At 45.4% G+C, this 20,657-nt stretch overlaps 1 protein-coding gene across 1 annotated transcript in view; it reads right to left on the minus strand.

Moving 5' to 3' along the window:
- Positions 1-20,657, minus strand: part of SCD5 (stearoyl-CoA desaturase 5) — a 122,046-nt gene that overhangs the window by 48,556 nt on the left and 52,833 nt on the right. The gene's annotated exons all lie outside the window — the stretch shown is intronic.

Genomic DNA, 20,657 nt, shown 5'->3' on the forward strand with positions numbered 1-20,657 from the left:
CACGATCAGGCAGATAATCCTACACAACTGCCTCTAGCACTTAGCACTACAGGGCCCTCCATAAAGAAGCACCAAAGACCAGGCAACCAGCTGTGAGTACATCCCCGAGCAGCTGTGAATGGTACCCAGACCAAGTTCTCAGGAAGCCCTCTTCAGTATAATATATCTTCAGAAGAATTACTAGGGCACGTTCAGTGTCAGTACACACATTTAAAGGGCGCACATGTTACAGCTTCCAAAAGTCAAGTCTGATCTCAATCCATACTTACACGGATCTAAAAACAAGACTCACTCTTGGCATTCAGATTAATGAGTCTGAATACATGTGGTTTTCATGAACTTGACAAACCATTCCTAACTTGAAAGGTTAAAAACAAAAAACAACAATCTGCTCATAAATCACAGAAAGCAGCAGTAAATGAAAGGCTCTGACTTCTTTTGTTGTTGTAATTTAACCTCCATTAAATGGACAGCTATTTTCCATGTCATCCCTGGCCTTTAGGTCTCTGCCAATAATTTTTTTTCAACTGTCAAGTAGTTAGGGAACTAGTGAAATCTGTAATGGAAAAAGTGAATGTGACCCTCTTTGGCCAGCGGGCTAAGACACCGGACCTTGGCACAATAAAATGAATTCCCAGACTCCATGAAACACATTGGCCAAAAAAGAATCCCTCCGATCCACGGCTCCCAGGCAGGGCCTTACCACAGACTGCGGCATTGTCTTTGTCCTTTTGGGGATCTCCAGTATTTCAGGGATCGTTTACACGTCTGATCTGTCTATGTCTCGGCCACTGACAACGGGCTCGAGTCAGAGCCTATACTGGGCAGCAGTGGCTGTTGGTGGTTTTTCATGGTCCTTCTTCTGTCAACAAGAATGTGGCCATGTGACCCAGGCCTGGCCTAGCACTGTACCCCATCTTCCTTGTCCTGGGAATAAACGCTTGACCCAAAGTTTCTCTCTCTTCTGGCTCAAAGACTAAAGGTCTCACACCAATGCATGACTGTGACAGTAAAGAATGAGGTCCAGAAAGTGAGACATGAAAATGATGGACAGGTCCCCAAGAGCTAGGAGGACAGCTGCCTGCACTGAGCCACTGGCTGCGGGGTCTGAATTCCTATAGTTTTTCTTTTGATCAAGTGAGCCTCCCCAGTACTTCACACAGTTACGTGAGCCAACAAATTCCCTTTTCTTGCTTAAGCTAGTTTGCACTGGATTTCTGATACTAAAATTCTGCAGAACCTCTAGGAAAGAAAGCAACCTTCTGGTCATAGTCCAAATAAGGATAAACTGCAAAAACCCTGGGCTAGATGTGAGGCTTTATGGGCTATTCCACTGGCAGGACTCAGTTTTCCCATTTTAATGGGGCTAATGTGAGAGGTTCTTAACCTCTCTTCTCTCATCTTTGTGGAAATGAATATCCAAACAAGTTTTCTGCAGTGCTGGCTAGCTGGCTGCAAGGTAGTGAAGTATTCAGACACAGAATTGATAATTTCAAAAAAACAGGAGTAATGAGCAGTGTCAATGACTTTACTGAGTAGCTCATACTTCATAAAGAAAGGTGCTAGGTCAGTAGAAACCAGAATCACAAAATTACAGAACAGTAAGCAACCAAAAAATTGGTTGTGTGCAAATAAGAGTCACCTGTTCTGGTTAGCTCAACCAAAAAAATACTTAAAAGATACTGAGTAGCCTACAGAACTCACTGGAAGGTTAGAGGATAGGGTTTGTGTATACAGCCTCCAAGATGGCCCCAGGGCTCCTTGCCTCCTGGTATTCATGGCCTAGTGTAGTATGACTTCTGTTTGCTAGCAGATTCTCTCTTCCCTCGGGTAAGATGATGTAAGCTGCCATATTGGCGAGGCCCAGGGGCAAGGAACTCAGGGTGGCCTTCAGCCAACAGCTAGCCAGGAAATGAGGCCCTCAGTTCAACAATCCTAAGGGAATCAAGTCCTGCCCACAACTATGTAAGTGAGCTTAGCCGAGCCCTCAGCTAAGACCACGGCCGTAGCCAACACATTACTGCCCCATGACAGATCCTGAAGCGGAAGACCCAGCCTAGCTGCACCTGGATCCCTGCTCTATAAAAACTGTGAGAGAATGAATGCATGTTGTTTTAAGCTGCTAAATTTGGGGGTAATTTGTTCTGCCAATAGTAGGTAACTAATGCAAGACTTAAGTAGGAAACTCCCCTCGAAGGAAGGAAGGTACAGTTTAAATCCCAGTTTAAGAACAGCTTGCCATGTACAGGAACAGAAAATAGATTCATGTTGCATGGGTCTGGGGGCAGGGAGGGAGGAGGGGGATGACTGCTAACAGGCACAGAGTTTTGGTGGTAGAGAGTGATAAAATTTTCCTAAAACTAATTTTGGTGATGGTTGCACAAGTCTGTAAATATGCTAAAAGCCAATGATTTGCACACTTTAGATGAGTTGTATGGTTTAAGTTATAGCTCAGTAAAGTCGTAACTAAAAAAAAAATGACTGAACTGCTATTAGATGTTGTTATTATGTATATTTTCTCAATGTAAAATAAAGTAGACATGTTACAAAACAACACAGGACCAAACAAATAAGAATCAGCTGTTTGCCTAGGACTGACACTACCACCCAACGCTCATGTCACACTGTGGACCCTTAAATCTTCCACAGCTGCCAAGAACAATGTCTGTTTGACCCTACATCTATGCTTGAACCTATCCACACCCAGGATTTCAAGGCAGAGACACCTAATTGCCTAGAGCTTGGATCACAACGGGAAGCTCTAGCAACAGATGAGGGAGAACCCTCGGCCCCTTGGGCTTCCACAGTGGAAGGCAGAGCCCCCCATCTATCCAGATCCCCCATCGCAGTGATGTCTGAAGAATGATTGTAGTGACCTTCTCTGGACCACACAACCAGAGAACAGTCCTGGATGGGTGCTAAGAACCAAAAATTAAAACTCCCTTAATTCTGGACCTGATTGAGGGGAGAGATGGACAGCCTCCTTCAAGATCCATCCCTGAGTGCTACACAGAAGGAAGCAATTGACAGAGTTCTTTATTCCTTGCTTATTATCTATGTCTGTCTAGCATCAGAGTGAAAGCTAATAAGTAATCATAATAGCAACCATTGACTGAGAGCTTTCTATGTGCCAGGTCCTGTTGTAAGCGCTTCATACATAATAACTCACTGACTCCTCACCGCAGGTCTACAGGGTGGGTCATATGTTATCTCTGTCTTAAAAATGAAGGAATCCAGACAGAAAGTGATACAGCCAGGATACAGTTTAAGGCAGGAAGAGCCCACACTCTGAATACCTCTGCTGGTGGCCTGACCCCCCGGCTGCCTTAATTCTGGCTGGAGAAGTTTGAATGCATCATGTCCTTCTAATCAGCTCAAAACAGAAGCTGAAGGTCAAAACCTTGTTTTGTGTTCTGCCTTTACCATACAGCAAATTTACTTACAGTAACGCCTTCATTGTCATTCTGCATACAGTTCAGCCTCTGCTTGTCATAAACATGAGTACCAGGTGACCCAAGACTTCACGAGACAGTTTACTGAGCTCCTATTATGGGCCAGGCACTGAGCTCAGGATGGGGTTCACCAGGCAACCACACAAATATGGCCCCTTCCCTCCTTGAGTTGACAGGAATTTGAAAAGTCAATTACTTACGATATAATTACAAATTACAGCAAGTGCTGTGGAAGGAATGAACAGACTAATATGAGAGACTAAAAGGGGGATAATTTAGTTTGGGAAATGGGTGAAAACTGCAGAGGAAGTAAGAATTAAGCTAATCCCTAAAGGATGAGGAAGAGGCAAGATTCAGATAGAGAGACCAATAGATGCAAAGTCCTGGGCTGGAAAAGAGGATTTGACAAAAAGCCTGTATCTAACCACCTCACACCCACAGATGGTTACTATAACAAAACAAAAGCAAGCAGAAAATAAGAGTTGGTGAGGATGTGGAGAAACTGGAACCCTACTGTACTGCTGGTGGGAATGCAAAATGCAGCCACTATGGCAAACAGTATGCACAGAAAGTAGAGGGGGAAAAACAGTACCACCCCAAATCACTCTCTGTTCATATTTTGCTGTAACTCCTTCGAACACTTCTTAAAATAACCTCCTTTTGTTCACCTTCAAATACTCTGCACACATAAGATCATTGCAATCCCTGTTATAAGAATGATAAAATGAAAAGATCAATTATTTAGGAACAGAGTGCAAAAGGAAGTTGCTTCACATGATTTCCTAAGCCAAATGCACGGTAAAGTTACTCTTAAAAAAGAAAAATGCACCACATGGCCTAGAGAGTCAGAAGAGAGGCTGGAGAAAGGAGTCCACTCTTATGGCCCACCTGCCACAGAGCACCACTTTACCAACATATCTAATCGTATTGTTCTACTCCTATAAGGTAGATGTCCTGACCCCCATTTTAAAGACGTGTAAAACTGAGGCCCAGAGCCATTAAGTGACTCCTCAGGATCAAACTGACTGAACTGGGGCCCAAACACCAGATCAGTCCGGCTCCAAGCCCTCTCCTCTGGTGCGGTGGTTCTCAGCCCCGGCTGCCCGTTGCAGTTATGGGATCATTAACAGACTCCAGGCCCATAGGACCCAGTGAATCAAAGAGGACTGGCAGAGCGGGCGTCTCTTCGGGTGATTCTGATGCACAACCAGAACTGAGAAAACGCTGCTCTGTAAGGTACACCATCTCTTAGAGGCCATCTGGTCTCATTCCCTGAAGTTACAAATGGATAAACCCAGATCTACAGTGCTGGGCGCTTGCTCCAGCCCACCCACACGCTGACCCTGTGCGGAGCCCCTAGGTCCCCGCGGGGCTCGGTAAATGCTAAGCGATTCTAGACTCTCGGGATCAGGAGAGACCAGGCTGCCCTTTCGTGTGACCTCAGAGCGCTGGCACGCTTCTCCTGGAGGCGCCTTTGATGCTGTAAGCTGCTCCCTCCCCCACCCCGCCCCGGGTTCCCCACGCGGGAGCCTTTGATTCCAGGCACCGGGATGGAGGGCGGGGTGTGCAGCGGCGGCTTAGGCTTTGAGAACCCGGAGGGAGGACACGAAGCCCGCACGCAAGTCTTCCAACGAGGGAAGGGGGGGAGGCGATGGGAGCGGGATGGGGAGAGACAGCGGGGTTAGGGGGAGGAGGGGAGGAAGCAGAGGGAGAAGGCTCCTGGGGACAGGGCCATATGGGGGACGGGCTGGGGCCCGCATGGGAGAAGACAACGCCCTTGAATATCTGCCTTTCCCACCAGCTCAAGTGTTTCGAAAGTCACTTCTGGGTTCGGGCCAATAAATGACTGTTTCTCTTCTCCAGTCCTTCCCAGATTTGGCAGATAAATGGACAAAAGCAGAGCCCTAGATGGATACAGATACATATATACACATATGATTGATTGGTCTAACGGTTAAAGCGGACCTGGGGTTGAATCCCTGGTATATCACTTATCAGTGTGAGTTAATCTCTGAGCCTTAGTTTCTCCACCCATAAAGTGGGGAAAATAGAACCCTGCCCTATGGGTTTGTTGTAAGGCTGAAAGAAGCAATGCATGTAAAATGTGAGCCAGGCCTGGCCAGCAGCACTGACGTGTGTTATTGCTCCAATTATGAATGCCACCCCACTGCCTCTGAAAATACCCCCTTCCTGGATAAGCCCCTGTGAAGACACCCACATTTGTCATCATTCTAGACCAGAGGTTCTCAAGGAGGTGGGTGATTTTGTCTCCTCCTCCCTCCTGGGACAAAGTCTTCAGACATTATTAGTTGTCACAAACCAAAACTTGAAAGATGCTTCTAGCACCCAGTGGGTAGAGACCAGGCATACAGTTGAGTACCGTGCATTGCCCAGATGCCACCTACAACAAACAAGTACCCGCACCAAAATGTCAGTAGTGCGTAGATAGAGAATCCTGCTCTGATTCCCAGGGACAGTTCTTGAAACTTCCCGATTCATTCTCCTGGTGTGACTGCGCCTGGCCTTGCTTCTCACACCTCTCTGGTTTTGTGAAGAGCTGGAGGAGTAACTCACTTCTCATTATGTAACAAACAAGTTGAAAACAAAGAACTATGATGAACAATTATTTTAGATCACTGATTCTCAATGCCACACTCATCACCAGGGGATCTTGTTAAAGTGTGTATGCTGGGCCCCATTCCCAGAGATTCAGTAGGTCTGGGGAGAGACCCAGGAGTTTTGTTTCTAACAGGTTTGCAGGTGGTGCTGATGCTGTTGGTCCAGGGTCTGAATGTGTAGCTGACCGACCAGATGTGAAAGAGAAGGGCCGACAAGGGGCTGCAGTGACAGGGCAAGGTCCTCTATGGCCACTCATCTCATGAGATGGTGTCACAAAGAATTTCAATAAGACCTTATGTCTTCCGATTAAAGGTTTGGATTTATAATGTTTGCGATTCTGTAGCAATTTTCTCCAGGGTACTATTTCAACACTTCACTCAAAATTACATTTCCACAGGATCTTGAAGACTGTGGGCTCAGAAGCAAAGGGCTTTTCTTTACCATTAAAACCTTCTCAATTCTATCACATTAACAATAACTAACAGCCCCTCTTTGCAATGCCCACCTCCTTCCACTTCGCCACCTTCTACTGTGCTGCACTTGGACTGAAGGGAGATACGTTCTCTGCTGCTGAGGCATGAATCTAGGAAGATTCAGCTGAAAGAGAACAGAACAGGATAGAGAAGAGTGATGGACAAGGACAGTGCTTTTCAAACTGATATGCTTGCACACCACCTAGGGATCTTGTTAAGTTGCAGATACTAATCCAGTAGGTCTGGGCAGGGCCAGCGATCCTGCACTTCCAACAAGCTCCCAGGTGACGCTGCTGTCCCAGGGACCACATTTTGAGTTGCAAGTCTCTGAGTAATCCCTGCAGAGACTCATTTAGGACCAAGGAAACCTAGCCCCTCCTCTTGGCTTGTGATGCAGATGAAAGGATTTTTAGTGACAGAGCCCAGGATGGAAATCTCCTCTCCCTACCCACAGCCTGTGCCCACTCGTCCTACCTTCCTCTCCTGCTTGCTTTCTTTTTGCAGGCACCGAGTGAAAAAGTTGATTTCAGGTAGATTTTAAAATTGAGAAGATGAGACAAGGGTTGCCTTCAAAGCATCACAAAAGCAATTCCATAATACAAAAACACAAGAACTGAGCTGCTAAAAGAACCACGGTTGGAGCCCACATGTGTTTGCAGTATCCCCTTCACACCTTGGTGTGGGAAGAGGTCTGATGAAAGAAACAAGGTCCTTTGACAGGAATAAGAATTTGTTAAGCAGAACCTTCAGAGCCCTTAATCATCACAGAATGGTGTGGACAGCCTTTCTCCTGAAGAAAAGTATATAAAACAAGTTGACCAAACTGAATGGCTGGGGGAGGGGAAGAGCTATTTCCTTTTGTTCCTAGGAAAATGTCAAAGACTAGCATTGTTCTGCCCCCAGTCCCCTTCTAAAAATATTTGGCATCTAATCAAAGTGGTCACATGAGTAAGAAGAGCTATATTTGGAGCTGTCAATCATCTAATATTTTACTAAAAATGCAAAAAACAAAGAAAAATCAAATTTATTTTATTCTCTTTATTATTTGTTTGTTATGACACCAGAGCAAGTCCTTAAGAGATAATTGTTCAAGAGTATAAACTGCTTTGGACTGGGATCTTTCCACTGTGGTTTCCTGCTCCCTCTGTGCCATCTTACTTCCTTGTTCAAAACCTGTTCCTCTCCCTCAGATGACACAAAGCATCTTTTGGGGGTAGGGGGGTGGGGAGAGAAATCATTTATTAGGTGTGGGAATCAGAGCTGGCTGAAACAACTCATAGAGAACGCCAGCTCCACAGAGAAGTGAGGCGGCGCACAGGTAACGCGGTATATTCACAGGTGAATTGTCTGCCTGTCATTTCCTAGCTGGGGGGTGGGGGGGGTCCATCCCACTCTTTCTTAGCCTTAGTTCTCTTCTGCATGAAACAAGCAAACAAAATAAAACAAACGGTTATTGTGAGACAAGTGAAAATATTTGTCAGGTGTTTGGCAAATCGTAATACCTTAATAAACATGACTGAAAAGATCATTATTCTTATCACTAGGCAACCACTGTCAGGCTGAGGCTGAGTGCCCAGGAAGCAGGGCCTGCAGAGGAAAGGATGCCCCAGGTCTCGAGAGCAGCTCTTTTTCTTACCCTGATCCTCAGCCCTCCCAGGTTCTCAGAGGTGAATTTGGAAAGAGCAAGCACGGTCATGTACAGGGTAACTCCCACCATCCATCTCTCTCTCTTAGCCGATCAGAATCAAGACACAACTATCACAGAATTACAGCTAATTGAATACAAAGAACAGTGCACTGCACTATGGGTACGCTGCGTTTCTCTCTTCATTAATTATTCAGTTTTTGTTTTTCTCTTGGGCAGTGAGTGTGTGTGTGTGTATGTGTGTGTGAGCAAGAGAGAGGAGCATGTACACTTTGCATTGTTACTTCACGGTGTGCAAGCACAGTAATTTCTCTGACCATAAACGGGAAACTGTGATATCAAAAACGTTGGCCCCCATGAAGGAAGATGAAAATTTAAAAACAGCACTCCAACTGGTCACTTTGAGGGAAGTGGAAAAATAAGGAATAATTTCTGCCCTCATCATCTGCATTATCTGGGTAATTATGACTTCTCATCCCTCTGTTTCTCTCGTCTAACAAGCAGTCTCCCTCACGGGATTAAGACAGCCAGTGCTTGAAGCCCAGGGCTGGAGGTTTAAGCAGGAGTCAGCAGGCACCCTAGCAGCAGTGAAGCATGAAGATTTGTCACCCAGACCCTCAGAAGGCTGAGTGCTGAGCCCTGGAGGGGTGTGTATCAGGGAAAAGTTCTGACAAGAAAAGCCCAGGGCACCACTGTTGCTTTTAGGTCTGAGAATTAGAGTGGAGTCCAAGGAAGGCTTCTAGGGGGCACTGCTTTCTCTCTGTCTTTGTTCCTCAAGGATCCTCTCACCCTTCTCACCAGGAAGGGTCCTCCGGGGCTCAGAGGGGACGGGCTCTGAACAAACTGCCCCCGTGGAGCAGCCCCAGGCCATGTTTGGCCGTAAGTGTACTCAGTGCCCCCAAAGGGAAAAATGATACAATGCAGTCCCTTCAACCTTGTTTTTAACACAATAATGTTTCTGCCTTAAATAGAAGAAAAGAGTTAAAAGTTTAATCATATGGCATTTTATCAAGACACCAAGAAACCCCCTTCGATTCTCTGACCGGTGACCGCATTGTCAAGGTAGCCTGACCTAGTGCGCAAACTCCTGTTTCAAGGATTTTCTTCACACATTTTCATTCCTGCCAGGTCTCTCTAAGTTGATGTGAATAACCCAAGGCAGACTTTTTTTTTTTCCTTTGCAGGACAATCCAGGGTCTGGTTTTCTGGTCTTCATAGGTTTTGAAGATAAAAAACCCCACCTAATTTGTAAGTTGCCTTAGCAAAACATAGCCTTCCTTCATTCCTTCCTTCCTTGGCAAACCTGTGCCAGCACCTTCCATGTGGCCGATTTTCTGTGAGGTACCCAGTATGGAAACAGGCAACATCCTCCCCTGGAGCCTCACAGCCTGCTGACTCCTCAAACCTTCAGCCCTCAGGCCCCATCAGCCCATAGATTGGGGAAAAAAAAACTGATCCAACAATTAAAAATAGAGGAATTCAAAATTTAAAATCTCTATTTCTAGCTTCTCCTGAAAAATGGAAAGATCTGGCATCCTCAGACCACCTCACTTTCCTGCATGTCAGCTTTCTACTGGAACTAAATGCCCCTTCCTCTCCGACGTCACCCCCACTCACCCCACACACATACACACGAGAATCAGCTCTCTTTGTTTATCACCTGCCCAGCCTCTGATCTGGAGCAGCACCAAGGTCCCACCTATTAGGCACAGAAGACAGCACTGAATGCCCACAATACATTTTCTTTAGAAGGAAAACAAATAAATATAATAGTAAATATATAATAACGAATCCAGCCTAGGTTATATTTGTCTTTATGCCAATACAATTGTAAAATGTAATTTCTCACTTTTTTGATGGTGGAAGGGGTGCACGATGGCAAAAGTCACAACTCACTGAGTATAACTGAGTTATAGCAACGCCTGACTTGGAGAATTGGTGATTAACAGGGAAAGATTTAAGCATGTAGCCTGTCTTTTTAGAAAGAACAAAAATTCACTCCCGGTTGATAAGGGAAAGCTCTTCTTTTCCGAAGAGTTCCAGCAAATAAATGGAGATTTGGGAGGAAATCACCCTTATACACTCCCTAGTTTCCCCGTGTGCTCTGGTCGGGGGACAACTCCACCAACCCTCCCTTTGGGACCCAGGCACTCATTTCTCCAACCACTGGCACTGTTGGTGCCTAACAGCTCACAGCTGAGTCTCCCCCTAGACACTGCCCTCCACGGAAGGAAGCTGCCCAGCCCAAGGTTCCGCCCCCTCCCTGGGGGCAGCCTGCATGCAAGGCTTAGCTGATACAGGGCTACAAAGGCCTGGCCTTGGCCTCAGTTTGCCTCATCTCTGAAGGACCATCCCGTCCAGAGCTGCCCGAAGCAGGGACGGGGGCCTCTGCGGCAACCACACCGCAGTTTAGCTTCTCTCATCCTCTTGCAGATGTTACCAAGCACGGTCCCCCATAAACCGGCACACAAGTCTGCAGCACAGAATCTGTTTCCCAAAGAACCCAACCTAAGAACCCGATAAATAATGGATTCCAGCAAGAATCATCAATGGATGCCATTATGAGTTGACCTGGGTCTCCCCAAAATTGCACAAGTTGAAGTCCTAATCCTGCCGGTGCCCCCAGAATGTGACCATATATGCAGACAGGATCTTTACAGTTGGACCCTGTAGGACAGGGTGAGCCCTAATCCAGTACGACTGGCGTCCTTCTAAGAAGGGTAACTTGGGACACAGGCACACACAGAGGGAAGACGATGTGAAGTGACACAGGGAGATGGCCATCTGCAAGCCAAGGAGAGAAGCCTGGAACAGACCCTTGCCTCGGAGCCCTCAGAAGGAACCAACTCTGCCAACACCTTGACTTAAGGCCTCTGCCCTCCGGAATCATGGAATACATTTCTGTTGCTCAAGCCACCCAGTCTGTGCTACTTTGTTCCGGTTGCCATAGCAAACTAATACAGATACTAAAAGCATCAGGTCAAAGGACTGTTGGAAGCTGGATATCCCCATGGGGTCAAAGTGCCATCCCCCAGACTTCTTAGTAACTGTAAAGGGGGAAATCAAGTTTCACAAAGGAGGAATCTGACACTTAACCAAGAGATGAAATTTAGCATCAGTAATAGTGAAGAACTTGATGCTGGATGCCTTTTGATGGAATAAATATGACACACATAGCATCACTGTTGATGCATCGGTGCCAAATAGGCTTACTTTCATCTAAATATGCTTTTATACCTAGCTCCCAGTATACAGAATATGGGGCAGGGAACAAGCAGACAATTCAAAATGTGGAACATTCTACAGAAATTGGCCTGGTCTCTTCAAAAAGTCAATGTCAATATCCAGAAAAAAACCCTAATTTGAAAAGATACATGCACCCCAATGTTCATAGCAGCACTGTTTACAATAGCCAAGACATGGAAGCAACCTAAATGTCCATTGACAGATGACTGGATAAAGAAGATGTGGTGTGTGTGTGTATGTGTGTATATATATATATGTAATGGGATATCACTCAGCCATAAAAAAAGAATGAAATAATGCTATTTGCAGCAACATGGATGGACCTAGAAATTATCATACTAAGTGAAGTAAGTCAGAGAAAGACAAATATCCTATCACTTATATATGGAATCTTAAACAAATGATACAAATGAACTTATTTACAAAACAAGACACAGTCAAAGAAAACAAACTTATAGTTACTAAGGAGGAAAGATAGGAGGAATAAAATAGGAGTTTGGGATTAGCAGATATTAACTACTATATATAAAATAGTTAAACAACAAGGTCCTACAGTATAGTACAGGGAAATACATTCAATATCTTGTAATAACCTATAATGAAAAAGAATATAAAAAGAATATATATATATATAAAATATGTGTATAACTGAATCACTGTGCTGTACACCAGAAGCTAACAAATTGTAAATCAAACTTCAATAAACAAAAGTTAAAATTTTAAAAAGTCAATGTCAAAGATGAGAGTCTATTTTAAAGACAGAGAAAAAAACAACACTCAAATGCATTTCAGTAAGCTTCGTTGAATATATGTTTAAAAAATCAATTTAAAAAGCTAGTTTGCAAACAACTAGAGAAATCTGAATACAAGCTAGATAAATTATTATTAATTTATGACAGTGTCCTTATTTTTAGGGGATGCATGTGGAATTATTCAGGAATAAAGGGCGAAAATATCTGCAATTTACTTTTAAATGACTGAGAAAAAATTACACGCAGATAAAAGCAAATGTGGCAGAAGGGTAATTATTGTTGACTCTAGTATTAGATGTGCTAGTGTTCACTGCATTATTCTTTGAAAATCTGTGTTTGAAAATGTTCATATTAAAACTTTGGGGGAAACAAATGTCACTAAAAATCAACACACAGATACTAAATTTCACCTTTCTTCTTTTGCATCACACATTAACACCCCAACCTGTCAAACTTCCAAATCAGAATGCAGAGGGCCAGCACATGAGGATGCGTGTTAAACCTTGCTTTATGACACTCAAGTGATTAAATACAGGCATACTTCTCCCTGCCCACAACTAAGTAGGCCCTAAAATAGTGGCAAAGTCAGATAAAAAAAGAGGTAATAAAAAAAGATGTAGGGGAGGAGGGTATAGCTCAGTGGTAGAGCACATGCTTAGCATGCACGAGGTCCTGGGTTTAATCCCCAGTACCTCTATTAAAATAACTAACTAAATAAATCTAATTACCTCCTCCCTACACAAACAAAAATCACAAACAAATATTTTTTTAAAAAGATGTACATGTGGCTATATTTCTGTCTTCTTGATCATTTCTGAGTCTCAGTTTCCTCATCTGTAAAATGGATAGAACAAAACAAATTTGGAAGGGTTGTTTTTAGGATTAAAGATGAGGAATGTCCACAGCATGATAGACAGTAGGCAGGTGATAAATCTCCTTAGAATTGCTGTTATTATCATGACTGTGAGCAGTGGGAGCTGCCAGCGGCAGCAGGAAGATAAGAACCCAGACATTCTGGCCCCAGAACCTGTCCCGCAGGCCGTACTGGAATTGAGAGAAACTATATGTTGCATTTTTTCTAATGAGCACAATAAAGGTACCTGAGAGAGCATTTCACCCTCCCCCATGCAGAGAAAACAGAGGACGCATTTGGTTAGAAGGTGCATTGTATTTCAGATAAAAATCAGGAAGAATTGAAGAGGGGGTTCGTGAAGGCCAATTTAACAAAAAAGAAAAATCAAATCAGAATAGTTCCACAAGAAGGAAGCCAAAGCCTTTCCTGTAATCTATATCAAGACCTTGGAATACTTTATTGCTTTAAAAAAATAACTTCCCTCAGCTTTAGGAAAAAATAAATCTTTCCACTTCACATGCAATGGAGATGACAGGCCATTCTCAGCGTTGGAGGGACTGAAGGACAAAGGCTTTGATGTTTAGCATAAAACCTTGAACATGAATTCAATTCAAACCCCAGGAGAACTGCCACCACACCCCTACCCCGTCAGCCAGCACTACCTTTCCGAGGGCAAAACCCATACCCGAGTTTCCTTTTCATTTCACCATCAATTACTCACAGTACCCCGACAGCACCTTTTTGTCTCCCAAACAAACAAAAACGACAGCGTTGGGTGCCATGGGCGTCTGTGTTTTATCCCATTTGTTATTGTGACAGCTTTAGCTCATCCATGAAAATTCTAAGACACGATGCCTCGTGACGATAAAGCCCTAGAAAGAACCATTTAATTTGGGCCCAAACCTGAGGGGAGTAGCACTCAAGTAACAAGGAGAGTCACGGAAAAGAAGCGAGGAGAAGCCAACTGGAAGGCCGTCAAGTTGCTGAGGCCCCCGAGGCCCCTCGCCAGTGGAGTGGAGACAGCGTCCTTCGCTCAGGCTCTCAGAGGCACATGCAACCAGCACGCCTGCCGCTGAAAAAATAACCCTGCACGTTCACAGCGAGGTTAAGAGAACTTTCCCAAGCAGGCAAATTTGAGTTACCCAGACTCTACGATGAAAACAAAAAACTGGTTGTTTTTATTCTGCTTGAGAAGGAGGCAGCTGTTTATTTAATTATATATAAATAAATAGATTTTATTTTTATAAAATTTGTTTAATCTAGAGACTGAAGTAAACTATATTACCCACTGCAACCTTGGACACACACACAGAACTGAATAACATTTTCATAAAACACTCCTTAATCCTCACTAAAGGCAATGCACTGGTATCTTCTGTTTGTCATATTTTAGATGTCAGTCACAGTCCAAACTAAAGCGCTTCATGGCCGCTACGAGGTTACACTCTGCAGTCTGAAGCTCACAGGGCTGGATGAAGCCTGTGCTTCTTGGCACATTCCTGTCCCAGGAACACGGGGTTCCTGTGACCCTCCTCACCCTGTCCCTCTCCCTAGGAGATGCCACACATCAGTCTTGACTGGTCAGGGAAAAAAAGACAGCTTTTCCTTTTCCTCTGGATTTCCCAAGCCCCGAAGGGCACCCATCATCACTGCCCAGGCTCGTCCTGCCCTCAAAGGTGGTAGGTGGAGGCCGACCCATCTCCAATGGAGTGGGGTTGGGTTCCCCTTACAGTGGTCACAGGATAAGTTAGGGGAGCGTTATACAAGGGGCCACCCCATCTCATGCCTGAGGCTCTTGGGTTCACAGCCAAGGGAAGAGGGATTTCCCCACCAGAGGAACCTGTCAGATTCTCCACTCACGTCTCCTCATCCTTGGCTTCACATGAAACCCTAAACATGGATGTAGGACGTGGGGATTTGGGAGCAACAATGATATGCAGTGGACATGGCCACAGTGCTGCCCAGCTGCAGAGGGTGCGACCTGCACTCTCTCTGGAAGAGTCCACGAAGGGATGCCAGCCTCCCCGAGCACAGTGGGCGATGCCCTCGCAGTGTGCACCCCGGCCCACTCCTGCATCCCCAGCCTCTGTGAATGTTCTTCCTCCCACCTCCTAGGCACGGAAATGCTCTAGGCTTTGGTTCCCTTTTGGTGTTTTGAGAACGAACGGTCCTTCCTGTCTATCCCTTAGACAGACAGCTTTAGCTCATCCATGAAAATTCTAAGACACGCAGCAGCCAGTCAAAACTGTTCTGACTTCACAGGTAAATCCCTCACCAACTGGTGTTTCCCTGGGTCTGGGGAAGCCCGGATGCTCTCAGCCTCTCCCCTTTGGCCTCGAGCTTTCAGTGAGCCAGACCGTCTCTCTTACTGCCTCTGCATCTTTTCCCCATCTTTGCTAGTCCAGTAGGTTAGACCATTTAAGAATCGTCATTCTGAATTTACCTGTGTAGGTCTTGTTTTTGTCCACCTGTCTTTTTATTTATTTATCTATTTTTCCTTTAACATGTTTTCGTTCTCACAGTTCTCCCCTGGCATTGTGGGTCCCCCGAGTTACCAATTACAGGTCTCCTCCTTTCTGAAGAGAGCCATCAGGCAGCTGTCTGAACAGTGTCTGGAAATCAGATCTCGGGGCGGGGGGCCGGGGGCTGGGGGCAGCGCTGGTATCTTTAAAGCTTTCCGGTGATTACGAAGTGTAAGCGAGTTTGAGAACCATTGTTTATTATTCCCACTTACAGGTTTCAACCAGTAGGAGAGCAGATCCTCCAATTTCCAGAGTGAAGACTATTCCATCCCCATCATCCAGGAAGGTCACTTGCAAAAGTTACATCTCAAGCCAAGAAATAGTTGAGGTTTTTTAAAATTGAAGTATAGTCAGTTATAATGTGTCAATTTCTGGTGTCAAGAAATAGTCTTTTAAATCAAAATCCAGCCAGTTATTCCCAGCACAACACAAGTATGAGGATCTAAAAGAGGATCTAACCTGTGCACCAGTGCAGTAGTGACTGCGTCTGTCTGGAGAAGGTGGGCGGGCTGCAAAGAGGATGTGGTTTCCGAGCTGGGTTTCTGAGAAGGAATGGGGATTGCCCAGGCAGAGGGGAGGCAGAATGGCATGGAAGTGCATGGAGAAGGGCCAGAGGTTCTGTGAGACCAAGAGAGTGGTAGCTCTGAACCTCACCCTCCACCTCATCTGTGAGGAAACCATCTTTGAGCCCTCGGAAGCTGAAACAGCATCCCTGAAATGAAAGAATCCAAGTTCCTGAGAGGTTTCCATTCCTAAGGCTTGTGATAGATGGCTGAGTCTGTGGATGCGAGGGTACTGCTGTTCAGAAGGCAAAGGGATGCGTCTGGGCTGGAAGGGTAAAGTAGGGTTTCCCAGAAGAGAGAAGCTGCACCTCAGACGGTGACGGGAGTTAAGGGGTCATTTGGGGAGCATGGAACCTGGGCCAGAGTTGGAGGTTGAGCAGGTGGCTGGGGAACAGCAGGTTAGAATTACTGAGGGTCCTGTAAGAAGTCAGTTCCCTTTTCCTGTATTATACTTTGTCTGATACACTACACTGTCAGCTCCCCGGGAGCAGCCATCAGCTCTGGGCTTCACCCAACCAGCACACAGCTCTGCACCCCACACATCTGAGTAAAGAAAAGTTTGTCAATGGAATAGTAAATAGTCGTCAATAAATAGAAGTAGGGAGAAGGCGTGGAAGGGATACGTATAAGAGAAAGCATATTGTGTCTGTGAGTCTGTTTCTGTTTGGTATCATTTTTTAGATTCCACACATAAATGATATCATATGATATTAGTCTTTCTCTGTCTGACTTACTTCACTTAGTATGATCATCTCTAGGTCCATCCAGGTTGCTGCAAATGGCATGATTCATTCTTTTTTATGACTGAGTAGTATTCCATTGTGTATGTGTGTGTGTGTGTGTGTGTGTGTGTCTATGTTTATCCAAACAACTTCTTTATCCAATCATCAAACTTATGGTTACCAAAGGGGGAAGGGGTAGGAGAGGGATAAATTGTGAGTTTGGGATTAGCAGATACAAACTACAGTATATAAAATAGATAAACAACAAGGTCCTACTGTATAGCACAGGGAGATGTATTCAATATTTTGCAATAAATTATAACAAAAAAGAATATGAAAAATATTATGTATATATACGTGTGTGTGTGTGTGACTGAATCACTATGCTGTACACCAAAAACTAACACAAAATTGTAAATCAACTATAATGTAAAAAGACCAAAAAAAACCAATAAAAGAGAAAGCATTTTAAACACACCATCGTCTTCTTGAATACAAAAAGCATGACTCTTGAAAAACTGCTCCTTCTAGAGAAGGTTCCAGTCAAGTGCTTACAGTCTCCAAGCAAGTCAACCCTTCTGCTTGCGGTGTGTAGAAGGCCCTCCCCGCAGACCCGTCCACAACCAGACTGGCGTGCTCCACCCCCACCATGGTGTTCTAGTGCTTTTCAATTCCTTTCTTTTCACTTTCATTTTCAGCTGGATGACTGATATGTGGAGGACCAAGCCTGCCACTCTTGATAGCTGAGGATGGCGGGTGTGGAGGATACAGCAGAGTTCTCCCCTGGGGGTGCCTTCTCCCCATAGCCAGCTGGTTGCAGCTGGAAGCAACAATTATTCTGCCTTGGCCAGGAAGCTGAGGTGAGAAGGCTTCTGTGGGGCCGAGGCCTGGCACGTGTCCAGCCTGGTGAGGACAGCTCTGCTGAAGGGCTGGTGAGGGCACAGCAGGCCACCTGGAGAGAGCACCCGTTCCCTCCTCCCCACTCTCCCCAGTGCAGCCTTCTGCCGTGAGCCACTCCAGGACAGGGCTTGGGGCTGCGAGAGTCCTGGAAGCAGCCACCATCACCGCGGCAACAACTACAGTACAGACCACATCCAGGGGCCCAGGATCGGGGACCTGACGTCACGTCCCAGCTCTGCGCTTGCAGCCTGGAAGTGGAATTGTTATTTTCAGAGCTTATCTGCATCCTGCACGGAGCCTCTCCAGCTGCTGGGATGCAGCGTGGGTCTGATGAGCATGGATTCTCGGGTTTGGAGCCCTGGGCGGGGATCCCCCTTCACCCTCCACCTGCTAAGACAGAGAGTGAGCTGAAGAGAATTCAGACCCGGCAGCCACACAACTGAAAGGATCCTCAATGGGCCAACATACTTCTCACTCCCCTCCCTCCCCAGAGGTAGGAAAATGATTGCAGTTCCCAGTTTTTTTCCTCATTTATATAATCTCATCTTTTACGTTGGAAAAGGCAAGCTGTCATCTGTGCATCAGACCAAGGTGCCCCCAGCTTTCGCCTCTTACAAGCCCAGTTCCAGGCATGAATGTTGCAATGAGGGTCCCTCACCTCCTCCCCTCACTATCCTTCACCACTTCCATCTTTGCTCAAAGACCACTTTTTTCAGGGGAGGAAGATTCTTTTCTCTCCTCTCCTATTACTTCCAAAATCATCTGCTGTTTCTATCCACAGAGCCACTCATCCAGGCGTGTTTCTGTGCCTATTCTGTGTTCAACATTTGCTAGCCCAAGTCTACTCACTGTTGGGTCTTCCCGTGGTTGAAACTTCACCACCTGTCAGGCTGAAAACTCAGGCCCTGGCGAGGTTCTAAGGCGGTATTTTTCACTGGTTATTGACAGCCCTGCAAACTAGGGCACAGCTCCCGGGTCCCCTGACTCTAGAAAGTGAATATATTCCAGGGACAGAGCTCACGGAAAGAAACGGAACACCAGCTGCTAAGAGAGGGAGAGCTTCAGAATTCTCTTCCTCAGTGGTTCTCAAAGTGTGGTTCTCAGACCAGAAGCAGCAGTGGCACCAGAGCTTGTTAGAAGTGGCATTTACATCCCCACCATCTAGGGAAAAGGGTGGAGCAGTGGTCCCCAAACACAGGCATGAATGATGACAGTGATGATAAGGGCTAGCATTTATTAAGCACAGTCACTCTGCACCAGCCCCTGCTCTAAGGACTTCATAACACATTTACTCATCACAACATCTCTCTGAGGAGTTAAATACTATTAACAATTCTGCAATTTTACAAATGAAGAAACCGAGAATCAGAGAGGTTAAGCAATGTGATGTAATCATACAGTAAATGACAGACAACAGGTCAGGCTCCCCCCCCCCACACACACACACCCCTTTACCTCACTCCTCACTCTGGCTTTGGTCTTCTCTTCCCAGAGCAAGGGCAAGCGAGGCCTGGCCCACTGTCACGAGCTGGTACAGCTCAGGGGCCCTGAGGCTGCACTTTGGGCCAGCGGCATGGTTCCACCACGTCCTGAACTTGGACAAGTTACTTAGGTTTTATGTGCCTGTTTCCTCAGCTATAAAACAGGGCTAATAACTGACTCCTTCCACCTCGTTGTGAAGGCAGTGGTGGAAAGTGGTAGCGGCTGTGAAGATTAAATACCTTAACAGAATCTAAAAAAATGACACACATGAACTTATTTACAAATAGAAACAGACTCACAGACATAGAAAATAAACGTAACAGCGATGAGGGGAGAAAGGGGGCAGGGAGGGATAAGTTGGGAGTTTGGAACAAGCAGATACAAACTGCTATATATAAAATAGATAACCAGGTCCTACTGTCTAGTACAGGGAATTCTATTCAATAGCTTGTAACAGCCTATAATGAAAAAGAATATGAAAGGGAATGTATATCTGTAGAAATGAATCACTATGCTGTGAACCAGAATCTAACACATTGTAAATCAACTATACTTCAATAAAGAATGTTTTAATAAAAATAAGTAAATAAGTTAATCTATGCAAGCATGTCTGATGCACAGCACATGCTGAGTAAGTGTTACCTTATTAATATGAAGGCCTCCAATTTGTGGATGGAAAAAAAAAGAAAAATATGAGAAAGGGAAGAGAGGGGAGAAAGAATTTGGAAACAAGAGGCTGAGAACCCTGTAACAACTTCTCAGGTAAACACTCATGAAGACCCCTGCCTGTTCTCTCGTGTGCTTGGGCAGCACATGCTATGAAGCATCTTCTGGTCACGTGAGGGTGGAAACGTGAATCTCTCCACACTGGGCCTCAGGTGCATAGTTAATCTTCCCGTGAAAGCAGATGGTGCTGAACCAGACCGATCACCCTCCGACTTTAAGAACTGCCTGATGTAAGCAGAATTCTGTCAAAGTGCAGAGCTTCAGGTCTCTCTGCTGCTGCAAAGAAGCAAACGTGTGGGACCGATGACATGTAGTGCCTGCTTCCACGTGTGCAAGGACAAAAAGAAAAAGCCACTATGAAATAAAACGACGCCTGTGTCTCAACCTTTAAGAACATCTAGCTACTTGGAGGAAATGTGTGACTATATTTTATTAGGATAACTGTTGCTGTTAGAGGTGGATAAGAGCAAAGACAACCCACAGAGGATGTCAAGCTTGTGGGGCAAGAAGAATCGGACCAGAAGGAAAAGGAGGCCTCTAACGGGGAAACGTGGTGGTTGGCTTAAGCAAGGGGGAAATTCTTACAAGGGGAGAAAGGAGCCAACACTTGGCCTCCCTCACTTCCCAAAAAACCCCAAACAGTGCAAGACCAGATCCCAGGAGGAAAAGCTCTCATCAGAGGAGCCGACCCAGACAGTCAAC

Source organism: Vicugna pacos, chromosome 2, assembly GCF_048564905.1.
Source record: "Vicugna pacos chromosome 2, VicPac4, whole genome shotgun sequence".
NCBI lineage: Eukaryota > Metazoa > Chordata > Mammalia > Artiodactyla > Camelidae > Vicugna > Vicugna pacos.